General features: G+C 44.3%; 1 protein-coding gene across 2 annotated transcripts in view; it reads left to right on the plus strand.

The window, feature by feature from the left end:
• The window catches only part of KIF5C (kinesin family member 5C), a 90,693-nt gene that overhangs the window by 11,952 nt on the left and 64,651 nt on the right, over nucleotides 1-14,090 (plus strand). The gene's annotated exons all lie outside the window — the stretch shown is intronic.

Consider the following 14,090-nt stretch of genomic DNA (forward strand, 5'->3'; position numbering starts at 1 on the left):
TTTTTTTAAATTCACTTCTGTCAGAATTGGTCAATAGTGGATCACTTAATATGGGACTTACGTTTTTCTCAAAATTAAGTGAACTCTTTCCTTGTTGTGTTTTATGATATGTATGTGTGCTGTTTCAGCAAAGGCAGTACTATATGAATGCATAATTTTTACTGAGCTGAGTACATTAGTCTTCTGGCTTGATGCAACTCTTAATCTGTTAACCTTAGTAGAGCTTGCATTTGGCCTGTTTTGCATTCAGACTTTGTACTGGAACTGAACAAACCTGGATTTGACTTGCAAGTGACCTTAGGCTCGTCAGCTCCTTGGTCCCCAGTTTATACTATGGAAATACTCCTTGATTTGGTGGTTTAAATTTCAGGGTTTTCTGATATCTGGTACTATGGTAGCTGCCAGTACACACTTCAGTTTCATCTTGAGAAAGTCATTTGGGACTCCCTCTTTAAAACGCAAGAACCCTGAAAGCTGAAACAGTTGGTGGACTTGGGAATTCAGAGCAATTATTCTGTCCTGGAGAGAGGTACTTTCTGTCTTTAGGATTTGGAGTACATCGCTGTGTATCTGTCCTGCTTTTCTGAAGAGCCATCGGTAACCGTATAAGTGTATTTCTACCGTACACAACGGCTGAACTGTGTGAACACAGTCGTAGGTGTGCAGGGGCAAATGCTGGAGCCCCGCTGCTCCTCGGGCTCACGAGCAGCGGCAGGAGCTCCTTCTGAGAGCCGTGTAGGGGCAAGGACAGCAGCGCTGTCCTGCTGCTACTGCTCTGATCCTGCGCTGGTTTTTTTTTTTCCCCACAATCATCTAAGTGGAGCATTGCTAATAAAGATGCCTTGTTGCCCTGGTTGCACGCAGTAGGCAGTGTTCAGCCTTTCTAGGTACGCTGCCGCAAAGGGAAAGCGGGCAGCTCCTCTTTCCTGCCACTGCAGACTTGGTGTGCCTGGGAAAAGTTACCCCTCCTTTGAGGGGCTACAGGGGAGAAGGGCCAGGTGGAGAGGAGGCTGTGTTCATTTACCAGTTATCTCCAAGGCCGAGCTGGTTTGTGTAACAAGAACTGCTTGCTTTTTATTTTTGCTTTTTACTATTATTGAAAACTGCCATTTGGAGTGTCATGGGTTTCAGAGTCTGTGGGATTTAGGAAATGTAAATTGGATAAACATGAAGGACGGTGAAGACAAGAGACCTCTTTGGCTTCAGGACTAAGGGTTTTTTTGGAAATAGTGCCAGATGATGAGCTTGAAGGTAAGCAGGGTGGCTGGAGGTTGAAGTCTGTCAGCAGAATGGCTTGTGACTTAACAGGAAGAGCAACTGCTTACACTGATGCAAATAAAAGGTCTTAACGATTGTTTGCACCCTCCCTATCCTCCTTCTTTCCTGCTAGTTGACAGTCCTGTGTCTCACAGGTTTTGTTTGCTTCTGCTAAAGAGAAATAGGAATATGAATCATGGTTTACATAATAGACAGGTACTGTGTTTACATGACTGTCATCTTATGGGTCATGGTCCTTTCTTCATCTTACTTGCCACAGTGGGTCAAGAAACAGCACAAGGGCTTTCACTCACTGCGTAAATGTTTAACATGTTCATTTTTTGTGCCTCCTGAACACTGTAAGGGAACGGTGTGTGGCAGGCCAGATTGCACCCTGCTTTGAAGATGTGGGAAATGCAGAAGGAATATATCAGCATTACTAAATCTGATAATAGAATTACTGTCAGATAATTCCAGGCAGCATTGCCTATTTCTGGATAATTTAGCAGAAAGTGGGGCTGGTCTGTTGATCTCATTGCTATGCTGTAAGAAGAGATGTGCTGTATATGTAAGTTGTAATGCATTTCTAGCTGCAGGGAAGGCACAGGAAGGGGTTATGAGCCAGAAAATCTATTTTTGCACTTAAAAAAACCAAAAATTACTAAAGAAGGTCCAAGCAGTGCATTTCAAAATGAAATTCTGCAGCTGTTTGTTCTTCAGAAGTTCACAGGAGGATATTTTGTTGTGTGTGCCTGGGTGTGTGTGTTTTAACCAGATCTATAACATCACTTTTATTCATATTATTTGTGTAACATTTTGAGCTATATTCTGTGTAGTAACACAATCAGAACCACTTTGCCAGCTGTCCAGGAAAGCACAACTTGTCACCACAAATTTCTCAGTATGGGACAAGTTGGCATAGACGTTCTCGCTACCAAATGCAAAGCCATTTGGAACCAGTTCCACTTGAATTTTGAATGAGATTTAAACAGTTCTGCATTTCTTGATGATTGACTTAATTTATCAGTGATGGATTAACTTACCAGAAATGCAAAAACCGGATTCTTAAATACTCTTTTCTTCCTGATAGCGGGTGCAAAAAAGGAGGAGGCAGTAGTTCTAGTCTGTAAGGGGTTACGATGTTTTTGTAAGGAAGATTTTTTTTTTTTGTCTCTACTTGGCTAATTTCCCAATGTGATTTTTATGAACTAGAGGTACAAACAAGAATGCCTGTACTGGAATAGGATTGCTGAGTATTACCAAACCAAGCGCTGCGGTATCATGGCGCTGCTCCCACAAACGTATGGGTTGTACAAATAGCATTGGGGTCTCTGTTTAAGAGTTTCCTATTTAAGCTTTCCTAGCGCCCACTACATCAGAGACAGAATCCTTATTTTTTTTAATATTATGAAAAACTATGATTTTTGTGTAATTGCCTGGCCCCAAATGCTTCAGCTTGAGGAAGACTGGATGATTGGTGCTAAAATTGTGAGATTTGGACATATCAAGTAAAACTGAGACTTGTGCTTTTTTTTTTTTTTCCCCCTCCTGATAATGAGATGAGATATATAAGGAAACCAGTGCAACGAGCCAAGAAGCAGAAGCTTGTTGGTTGTAAGGTTATGGATGGGAGTGAGCAGGTTCCTCTTTACACAGAGGGTACGGATGACAGGAACTGGGGAGGCTCCAAGTGACTGGGCTCGTGCCTGGCCAGTGCCGGCTGGCTTTGTTCCTCCCAAAGGGGAGCTGCCTCCTCTCTCCTCCACCCCTGCCTCTCTTAAATTGGGTGGAATGGCAGGGGGGGAAGAAACTGGGTAAATTGAGATAAGAATCAGAAGAAAAGGTAAAAGAAATCAATGGAAGTGTTACCACGGTGAAAGGAGGTCAGCGATTTTGTAGTGGGAATGAAATGCCACGTGAAACACTGCGGTTCCTGCGCGTTCCTTCCTGGAAGATCTAATCTTGCTCCGTGTTCTTATTAAATGAACTTTTAGACATGCATTTCACGCGTGAAGCATGGACCTCGCAGTAATGGGTCTGCCTCAGGTGCTGCAGAGTCCGCAGTACCAGAACAGAGAGAAATGGCGGATGCGCAGAAGCTCATCAAAATGGCCGCACTCATGCATGGGGTCTCTGTTCTCTGAACACTGTTCTCCATCCATGTTTGAAGAGGTTTGTTGCCAGGAGCAACTTGTCTGCATTACTTGGTGACAGGGTAATTGCTCTGCCTGCCTCGACATCTGAGCTCCTGTGAAGGCTCTTCCATGCTCAAATTGTAGCTGTTACTATAGTCGTTGAGATGCAGAGCCGAATATTTCCAATATACAACAGTAGTCTAGGCTAGAAGCCGTCAAGCTACAAAATAGAAGGTAATGCCAGGGCAGCTGTGCATCAAATATCTCTACTGATAAAATCAGATACAGCACTGCACTGTTTGGTGCCCTTTCAGTTCTTCTTTTGAGTATCACTTTTCAGTGGAAAAGGTAGAGGGAAGTACAGAAGTAGTGGTGCTGTCATTCTCCTTCCTTAATTCTCTGATGTGTTTTCGGTGCATGCGGTTTTAATTACATTGCATGAAAGGAGGCTGGGGCAGACTAGTGATAATGTTTCTGTTATATTATAGGCTTTTAAAATCCTGCTACAACATGAGGTCAGTAAACATTCAAGCTACTGGCATTTAGTATCTCAGTTTGTAAATGAGGAAGCAAGTCTAAGTTGTTGTTACTGATTTCCAGTGAATCAGGAACACGCTCAACCAGCAAGGTATCAAGGGGTGAGGGTTATTTCGTGATCTCTGGGAGTACAATTACTCCATTAGATCATGGACGCTGGTATCTTCCTCTCTCACCTGTCATGGATGCTACTAGTCTGGGCTTTTGAACTCTTGGATGCTACTAGTCTGGGCTTTTGAACTCTTGAGATCTTAGAGTTCTTGAGGGCAGAGGAGAATAATCTACGTGTATCGGTGTTGCTGTTGGTCCTACAGTTTGCTATTGGTGATAATGGGATGAGAACAGTTCCACCCTGTTGGGTGGAGAACATCCCCAGTGGAGAACCGTGTTCTCCCCATGGTGTGCTGCCATGCAGATGACATTTTGGCTCCGCACAGGTCAGCGTGAAGGGGGTCAGTTTGGGGAGCAGAGATGTGCCCGGACTCGCTGCACACGCTGGCTGTTGGGATCTGGGCTCCCTGCTGTTGTGATTGCCAGGACAGTTTCGAGACCCTCCAGGAACTCCTCCCTCAGGATTCAGTCGCACAATAAATTAGTGGCTCTGGATTAATCCCCGGGAGACTGAATGAGTATATAGCCCAGCTGCAAATGTGACAGTTTATGCTTGTGAAATGCTTTCTCTGCAGAACAAATACTGTACAATGCAGGCAGTGGGGTGCAAGCATCTCACTTGTTCCTTTTTGCCAATGTATATCCAGCCTGACGGGACGCTCCATAGCCAATGGTGTAGTTTGTTCTCTGATCCCCTTCAATCCTTGGTTTTGCGGAGCATGCTGAAAAGAAAGCTGCTCTACGGACCGGTGATGCCCTCTCATTTCATTTTGACCTCTCCTGACCCGAGGTGGATTTGAATCTACAACTGACAGTGCTCAGTATCCCATTACTAATCTCCTGAGCCACCCAGTTGCCCCATAAATCTGTAAGTGATATGTTTAACAAAGTGGAGATTAACACAACACTGCCACAGAAGAATTAAGATGTAGTTATGTCTTGAACCAGGGCTGGTTTATGTTGCGCTTCTCTTCTGTAGGTGGAGCTGAAGGTCAGCATCTTATTTGGGACCTTGACTTCACCAAAACTGCTCCGTTTCATGTTTTGAAATATCCACCTAGCTTTTTTGCTTTTTGTTGGAATATTATAAACACTGATGATAAGCAGAGATGCTGCTCCATGCACAACTTATTCCTGCGGCCCGCCACCCGTGAGGTGGCCTTGTCTGACTCCGCTTCCATTGCTGCTGTAGGGAGCTGCCTGAGGATAGGTTTTACTACAGTATTTTCTGGCTATGAAATATTTATTTTTGTTACAAGAAAATCACAGTGTAAAAATGCAATCCTTCAAAATTGGTTTTAAACTACTGGGTTTTTTGTTACTTAAAGAACAAAGTAGACAATAAATACATTGTTCTCTTTGCATTCTCAACTGTTCGTAAAATCACAAGACCTTTAGTTAGAGGAGTCTCAGGCTTCTATAATTATGGTACCTTTCTTTCTCTTTTCTTCTGCAAAGAATATTTTTCTGTCTTTTCTTTCTAAACTATTGGTTTGCATGGATTTATTTACAAAAGAAATTATCAAATTCTCTCATCGTGTTGGTCTAAGGGAGTAAGGTAGGTTAGCTGAAATGCTGGAGGCTGGTAAAACCGGAGAAATTTTGAATAATTTTGAGTCTGGCTTACCTTCAGAGCTCATTGAGTGCTTTTTTTTTTCTAGAAGGGTTTGGAAGGTGTTTGTTGAAGGTGGAAGCCGTCAAAAGCAGGTTTGACAAGGACCCTGTGTGCTGACTGTGGCTTGGAATATTTTGTAGTAAACACCCTCGCAAGATTTCTGTTTACTTAAGAACCTCTGATGTGCAGAGGACCTTTATCTGCAATGTGAGTGACGGCATTTTAAAGTTAATTTAATTAAGCTTGTCTATGCTTTGCTGAAGTAAAATGAGTAGATTATGAAGGTAGCTTTGAATAGGCCTGAAAAGGTCTATTAAATTAGTTAGAGCACATTAAATTAAACCAGTAGTTATCTGTTACAGGTAATACAGTGGTGCAAGCTACCTGAAAGCCAGAGGGATGGTGCTGGGGACGATGTTCTCCTGTTTCCCATAGGACCGTTAGAGTAGCCTATGTCTAATTCCTCGTTCTGATGGGTTTATACCTATGATAAAGCGGAGAGGTCTGCTGAACTTACAATCACATATCTACTTAAAACTTAGTTTTGTGAAAAAAGATGGAAGAAACAATTTTGCAAAAGAAACACAAGTGTGAAAAAGTTATCTTAATTTCTTAATGTGAGGTGAAAGACCCGGGAAAGGGGGAATGATGCACATCTTAAGCTACTGCTGTACAGAGCACCGAATGAATTCCATTTTCCCACAATTGTTAACATAGCTTCATCTTTTCAGAGATTAAATTTAACTGCAGGAGGATAACACCACTCTCCAAATACCCAGTTTTGTACCGTTGCATAAGCAGTTAAGTAATCGAGGCCCAAATCTGCAAGCTGCCGTATGGCATGCAGGGCGCTGGCGGGCTGGAGAGATGGTGCTAATCCTGATGGCATTAGGCTGCACAGTGGAAGGAGTACCAAAGGATGCACAGACTAAGTGCTGCTAGTAATGCAACATCCACACACCATGCTTGGTGCTGCCGGGCGTTCAGTCGCCGACCGGTCAGTGCCTCTGCTGAGGCTGCCTGCGAAGCGAAGAAGATGGCAAGGAGCTGGAGGAGGCTGTATCCTGGGGCCTTTCCACCTCTCTGTCCCATTCCCGAGCCACGCGGCATTGGGGAGTTCTGGAAGAGGAGGAGGAGCGAGTCGGTTGCCCTCAAGTAAGAAGAGATCCCGTTTTCCGTGGTGCTGGTGGGTGCTCCCGGCTGGGCTGCAGCCTCCAGCAGGGATGTTGCTCCTGAGCCCTGGGTGCGCCAGGGCACTGCTTGCTTCTCCAGCTCCTTGCCGCAGCCTTCCTCCTAGATTCAAGGAGTCTGTCAGCCTGCAGGTTATCATCTGATGGCCAGGCTGGGGGCTGGGAGACAGTTTGCACTGCTTTTTATTTTTGTGACTAGTGTTCTATAGATAACGTCCCATCTGAGAGGCTGAGAAGTGCCAGCGAGGGGTTAGAGCTTTTGCGGGGTCCGTGGTGGCTGGAGACATTGGGTCCATTTCATCCTCTGGACAGTGGGGACTAGCTTGCACCACTGCAAGTAAATAATAATGGAGAACTATGACTCTGAGTATTGCTGTGTTAGAAGTATTAAAAAAACATTGCTGAACAGTATTATTTAATAGTTGGCTTTGTATTGGGAGACCTTTATACTTAAAATTCATACAAAGTTTCTTAAAGAGTATATTTTCCAGGTCATGCATCTAAGTGGAAGAAAAGCTTTAAAATAAGTTCTAAGGTTTGGTTTCCTAAATTGCAGATCTATACCAAAATATAATAATGCTTGCTGAAAACAGGATTTGTTGCAAGAAGTTTAAGGTTCTTTCTGCCGGGAGTGAAAGCTAAAAGGATTGCTGGCCATGAGCCAAATTCCGTCAGCTCCACAGAAGTGTTCATAAGGTAGATCAATAATTAAGCCCGCTATGCAAAAGTAATGTTGTGTTTGACTCAGATTGCTCTGCAGTGCCTGTTCATACATGACTGCTTGTTTTAATTTATTTTCCAACCGAGTTTTAGGAGCATTACCAAGATTTAAGAATTTCTTTTTGGACAACTTGGTTTGACTATGTAGTGTATTCAGGTTACTCTGAATAAATTTCCTTATTTTTTTTTATCCCAAGTATTCTGAATTCTCATCCACTAGGAGACTTGCTACTGCCCCAATGTTTTCAAAGGGCAAGCTAACATAGAAAATGGATAGGATGGCAGTAGCATTTCCTTAGTCAGTACAACTGAATAAAGGGAAAACATAATAACTAAATTTAACTGTTTTGCTAACATGCATTTATTTTCTTCCTCTGTCTTCAATCATGTTTTCAGTTCTCACTAGAGATAGGTGGCTTCAGGAGAATAGAATAGATCCTCTTTATTTCTTGTGCTTTTATCAGCAAGATAGTAACAACCTTGTAGTTGCAGAATCTCTGTAACTTGTGCGGAAAGTAAGTCCTTCCATCTAACAAGTTCTGTCTAATTCCAGGGGGAATGTGCAGGGCCAGCTTGCGAATGCCACTTGCAAATGGAGCAACCTTGATGCAGTGTTCAGTAAATGTGGCCTCTACGTTTTCAAAGGGAGTAAAGACTTTAATTCCTACTCCTACAGGCTGGAGGGAAGAAATGTGTTTCATGCTGCCTTCTAAGGGAGAAACAGTGCTGTGCGAGGGATGTGCCGTGACTGAAAAATTGAATTGCCGCTGGTAATAGTTTGATTTCTGCTCTTTGAAAAATTCTGTCTTCCAGGCCTGCAATTATATATATTTTATTTATAAAACCCCTCCTACAAGAGCACTTACGGTAGTGAAAACTAGCTTGGAAATAATTTCCCCCTAATTAAGCTCCTACATATCACGTGATTCTATTACCTGTATACTCATCCGTTGTATGTACTGGCAGTGGCATCATGTAGGGTGTGTTAAACCCACTCATAGATCATTCATTCCAACTGCATCAATAAAACTCTTTGACTTGAATAGAGAGCCAGAATAATAATGACAAGAGTTTCAGCAGAGTCACGGTTTGCCAAACGATTCATCTGATAAACTGAACCATGTGATTTGGCACTGTTTCATTTCTGCAGGGACCAAAAGTTTTCCTGAGCTATCGGCTGATGATTGCATTACTGATGCACCACTTTTACAGGGGTAAGGGGGATGCCTTTATTTGACCCGGTTGTGAAGAAAAGAACATTTCTGCCTTCTGAGGGGTCAGGGGACTAAGATGAATGAGAGCGACCCTGTACACACAATCTGGCTGCCCGTTTCAGCTGAGTGCCCTAATTATCGGCTGTTAGGAAGAGCCAAATCTGGCAGCCTGACACAGGTGAGGCTGAGCCCCTTTCCAGACCTCCTTGCACAGAGATGCAGCTGGCAACACGGACACACGGACCTTGTGACCTGTGGTCCCACTTCAGTTCCTGGTGCTTAGACCCCCATACGTATGCATGCACACAGAATGAGCTCCCTCACCCAGAAAGAGAGTTTGAAAGGAATTTAGTAAGATGATGCCAAGAAGAAGTGGCCAAGAAGGCCAACGGCATCCTGGCTTGTATCAGAACTGGTGTGGCCAGCAGGACTAGGGCAGAGATCGTCCCCCTGTACTGGGCACTGGTGAGGTCGCACCTCGAGTCCTGTGTTCGGTTTTGGGCCCCTCGCTACAGGAAAGACCTTGAGGTGCTGGAGCGTGTCCAGAGAAGGGCAACGAAGCTGGTGAAGGGTCCTGGAGCACAAGTCTTATGAGGAGCGGCTGAGGGAACTGGGGTTGTTTAGCCTGGAGAAAAGGAGGCTGAGGAGAGACCTGATCGCTCTCTACAACTACCTGAAAGGAGGTTGTAGTGAGGTGGGTACTGGTCTCTTCTATCGAGTAACTAGTGAGAGGATGAGAGGAAATGGCCTCAAGTTGCACCAGGGGAGGTTCAGATTGGATATTAGGAACAATTTCTTCACTGGAAGGGTTGTCAAGCACTGGAACAGGCTGCCCAGGGAAGTGGTTGAGTCACCATCCCTGGAGGTATTTAGAAGATGTGTAGATGTGGTGCTTAGGGACTAGGTTTAGTGGTGGACTTGGCGGTGTTAGGCTTACAGTTGGACTTGATACTCTTTAAGGTCTTTTCCAACCTAAACAATTCTATGATTCTATAAGATAGGCCTGTGCTGATCGGGTGTGGGGCATGGCCAGACAAGCATAGTGACCAGCAGCATGCTTACATGTTTGTTCCTCCCTAAATCACCCGCATCCCTCCCTTTCCTTTCCTTTGTCCCCCCCCAAGTCATCCCCTAACTCTTGTGCAATCCTGAAATGTTCTTCCCCTGCATCCCATTATGTGTGCTGTACCACTAAGCAGTCTGAAAGGTGATCCTGAGAGCCGTCTTGACAGCTTTCACACCTGGACCATGGGGCAGATGCTCTCCAGACATAGCCTCGGCAGGAGCCCTGTCAGGTTGCCTCTACCTGGAGTCTGCCATTTGGGTCCCCTGTCTGCCCCTGTACTTCTGCGCTCCCTGGGATGTGTGGAGATGAGCCTTGGATGTACAGATGGCTGTTTTTCTGTCTTATAAAAATGAATGCGTAACCTCTTCTTGAGTCTTGTTCGAAACAATATCCCTCTCGAGGATGTACTGACACGGTATTTTGCAGGCAAGTATGAATGAGCTTCACCTCTGCCATCAGCAGAGCTTGTATATTTGGGGTCAGAACTGCACTAGGCATATTCACAACCGCCAGTCGTCATATAACTTACTCACAGCTGTTTTCTGCTCAAGCAGAATAAACTTGCATCTGTCTTGGGATAAATCTGGATGGTACCTCTAATTCTATGGGATGGTTTCAGGCAGTAATTCCTCATCTGACTCAAATGTCTCCTCACAGCCACAAAAAAGCAAAGAAACTCAGCATTTTGTATTCTCTCTTCTTCCTTTCTACTTTAGCAATTATATATCTGAGCTACATGCTGACTGTTGGAAATTCTGTTCTAAGCCACCTCACCTTGCCCATGGTTTTTATAAGGCACTTTGGGGATGGACCTTGGACTGTGGTTTCTGCCTCCGAGCTCAAATGCCTGAAAGTCAGGTGTCATCTTGCTTAGCATCATAACCTGCAGAGACACTGGTGGAGTCGACCCTGAATGTCTGAAGATCACAGGGAATTAATCATGAAATTGCATTAGGCTCTACTTAGTAGCATGCAGCTCTAAGCACTGACCGCTTCTCATTTCCTGTCTATGTGGAATTCGGGGTGTGTGTGGAGATTTCTTTTTTAAACAGGAGATGTATTTGGTTATCTTTGAGACTGTATTAGCTTCCAGTTATAGTACTGCTCTGTGATGTTGCTTGTAAAATGATGGTTTTGGAAGGACGTGCGTTTATGGTTGAGATCCTTTTTGCGCTTGTGAAATCCTCAGGTTTTTTTAAATGCCAAGCCTGTAAACTTGGTAGGAAACTCTAAACATAAAGCTGGTGAAATAATAATTGGCAACACATATGAATAGTATTCTTTGTGCTATTGAAGGACCAGAACAGAATCTATCTTGCTGTCAATACAACTTCAACAGGAATTGTGTGGGTGGACTGGAGCACTTATCCTAGCCATTATGCAGCAATGGCATAAGTTAATGGAACAGATTGTCAGGGGGACTGTAGGAAGTAATGGCATGGGAAGGAAGATGTGATTTATGTATGAGAGGTAACACATTGCATATAATGAGAAAGTTTGAAAAATAATGTATGGAGGAGGCGCACAGATAAAACTGTTGGCATCAACTCAGAAAATAACACTTTATTTCTAGCTGCTTATTACTTTCTTGAATAAGCTCTAAAAAGGCTGAAATCTTCCTGATTTTGGTACTTAATTCAAGCTGAGTTACATTTGAAAAAAAAATAAAAGCAGTTGTGTTATTTCTGAAGATGACAATAGGGGGAAAAGTACTGCTTGGGAACATGCTAAAAATAAGGTGATGTTCATGCTTGCTCACCCTCCCTCTCTGTTTTGGAGCAAAACCTTTGGATCTGCCAGCATGTTGCCTTTGTAGGATGGATATGGCTTTTTGTTTCCTTTGAGGAAAGTCTGTCAAAAATGAAGAGCTTATAACAATAACACCCTCCAAAACAAAACCCCAAAACCCCATAGTTTCCTCCAGAGAAAAATCTTCTATCTTAACAGTATCTTGGCAGATGAATTACCACAGCTTTCCTTCAGGCTGGGCATCTTCTCCCTGTATAAGGTGTTGTGGTCTCCCCCAGCCACTATAAGCTAAGGGTGAGTTCCTGTGGGACACGTGCAGAGTGGGTCTGTGGGCTGCCCTGCTGAGACATGGAAGGGGTGAGGGACAAGCCGGTGGGAGAGGCGGTGAAGGTCACAGCCTGCTACCAGGAGCTGGGTGGAGATGGTGGCGAGGAGGACTCCAAGGAGAGCTGGTGGGATGGAATGGTCAGAAAGCTGAACAAGGTGAGTGGGGTGACTCGGCAGGTATGCCCAACATTTCTCCAACATCAGAGACCCAAGCAGGAACTTCTGAACAAAGAAAGGAGGAGGAGGACGAGGAGCTGAAGGAGCATGGAGTGCAGCTGGCGGTGTAGGTGGGGAGGAGAGGGTTGAGCAGGATTGAGAGGATTTCAGGCAGAGGAGAAGCGGTGGTAGAGCAAAAGAAGTATAAGCTCTCAAACTGAGGATAGACAGGGTCTGTGTCCACTCATCGTACTCTCCTTTGCGGAAGGGAGCGTGAGCCTTGAGTTGTCTTTGTCCAAGATCAATGTGGAGATGAAGCACAAAAAGCCTCCCTAAAAACCCATAAGTGCTGCTGGATAATGGAGCGCGCTCATTTTGTGTGGTTGGTGGCTGATGCTTTGTGATCCTTCACATTCATTTGTTTTCTTCAGATATCAGTGATGGGTGTTCAGTCTTTTAGCTTCCCAGAACAAAAATCCCAAGGAAGAAATTTGACCTATGTAGCACGTTTGTGAATGGCTGCTTTACATTTGTGGCTTTTCAGTTTGGCGGATAAATAACAGTTGCAGCCAGTGCCTTTTTCAGCTGCATGCAGCACAATTATGATGGGATTGTTTTTTGGGGCTCTCTGACATTATAGTTGTTGAGAGCTCAGTAGAAGAGCTGGATTGATTGCACCAGAGCAATGTTTGCCTGGAGTGCTGTGTTTGCCATGGTAGGATGATGTACTGGCATCGCTCTCTGCTACTCTCTCACATTGCTTAGCTAATAAGTCTCAACTCGGGCATGAAGGAAATAAATGGGATAAGTGGATGGCTGAGGTTGTGTGTCCGTGTGTTTTTTGGCCTCTTGCATTAGGGCTTATTGTCTAGTGCTTGGAATAAGCAAAATGGGGGTAAGTAGGTAAAAAGTCCATTTGAGAAATTGTTCCAGAATAGTTAGAGCAGGGCTGGGCAGCCCTTCTCATCCTGGGAGCGAAGAGCTTTGTCTAGCTGAGAGCCATGCAACGTGCACTGTCCGTGGAAAGCTGTGGAGAGACAGAATTTGGGGTAGGTGCCAGCTGGGTGCTCCCAGCAGTCCCACCACTCTCCTGGGGGCAGGGGCTGCTGCAGGTGAGGATTAGGGTCTGGGGCTGCATTGGTGATGTCAGTCTGAGTCACCTCTTTGGGCTTGTGTCTTACCAAGTGGGGTGCTTGCATGGCCCAGTGTTCACCCCATGCCAACAGAAGATCATGAATTATTTACTGAACAATTTATAAATTGCCTTCTTATCCTTGAGATCTGAAATTCTGGGATGAAACATGAAGAACACACGTTGCAGGCGAATGCAGCTCTGTCATATTTTCCCCTGTGGCTGTTAAGTACCCAAGTTTAAGGAGCAGGCAAGTGTAAGCTTATGATCTGCTTGAAGTAAAATCAAAGTGTGACAAAGATGGCTAATTGAGCACAGCATTTGAACAGCTGGCTGCAAATGGCAGAAATGGCACGTCAACTCAACAGAACAAGACTCCTACATCGGGTATCCAGCCACCTTGCAGTTTGCTTTGAAGCCCTTGTTATGCTGTTCTCGGAGCAGGTGTCACATCTTCGAAGGGGAATATTACAGGCTTTGATGGAAGATGAGAAAGATGTTACACGTCCGCTTAGTGTAACTTTAAATAAAGGAATCGTATTTTAAATGCAAATGTCTTGCTTGTTTTTGAGTTGTAAGGAGCTGAACTGCTGTCCTAAGAATTGATTTGCCTTTCAAGTGTCATGCAAACCTATTTTTTGGATTGCTAATACGTGTTTCTCTTGTAACCAATTATACTCGCTACAAAGAGGAATCAAAATTTTCTGGAAGTGATGTGCAGGTTGTGCTACACCGTATATACATATGAGTAAGCGTCAATCGTGTTGTCACCTGGGAATTAGGGCAGCTCAGTGTCTGTGGTAAGACAGTGGTGGTTTGCAACCTGGAAATGGCTCTGATCCTCTTCAAAACGTCACTTTGGAGCTCTTTCCGCCCGGCAT

Source organism: Aquila chrysaetos, chromosome 6, assembly GCF_900496995.4.
Source record: "Aquila chrysaetos chrysaetos chromosome 6, bAquChr1.4, whole genome shotgun sequence".
In the NCBI taxonomy this organism is placed as follows: domain Eukaryota; kingdom Metazoa; phylum Chordata; class Aves; order Accipitriformes; family Accipitridae; genus Aquila; species Aquila chrysaetos.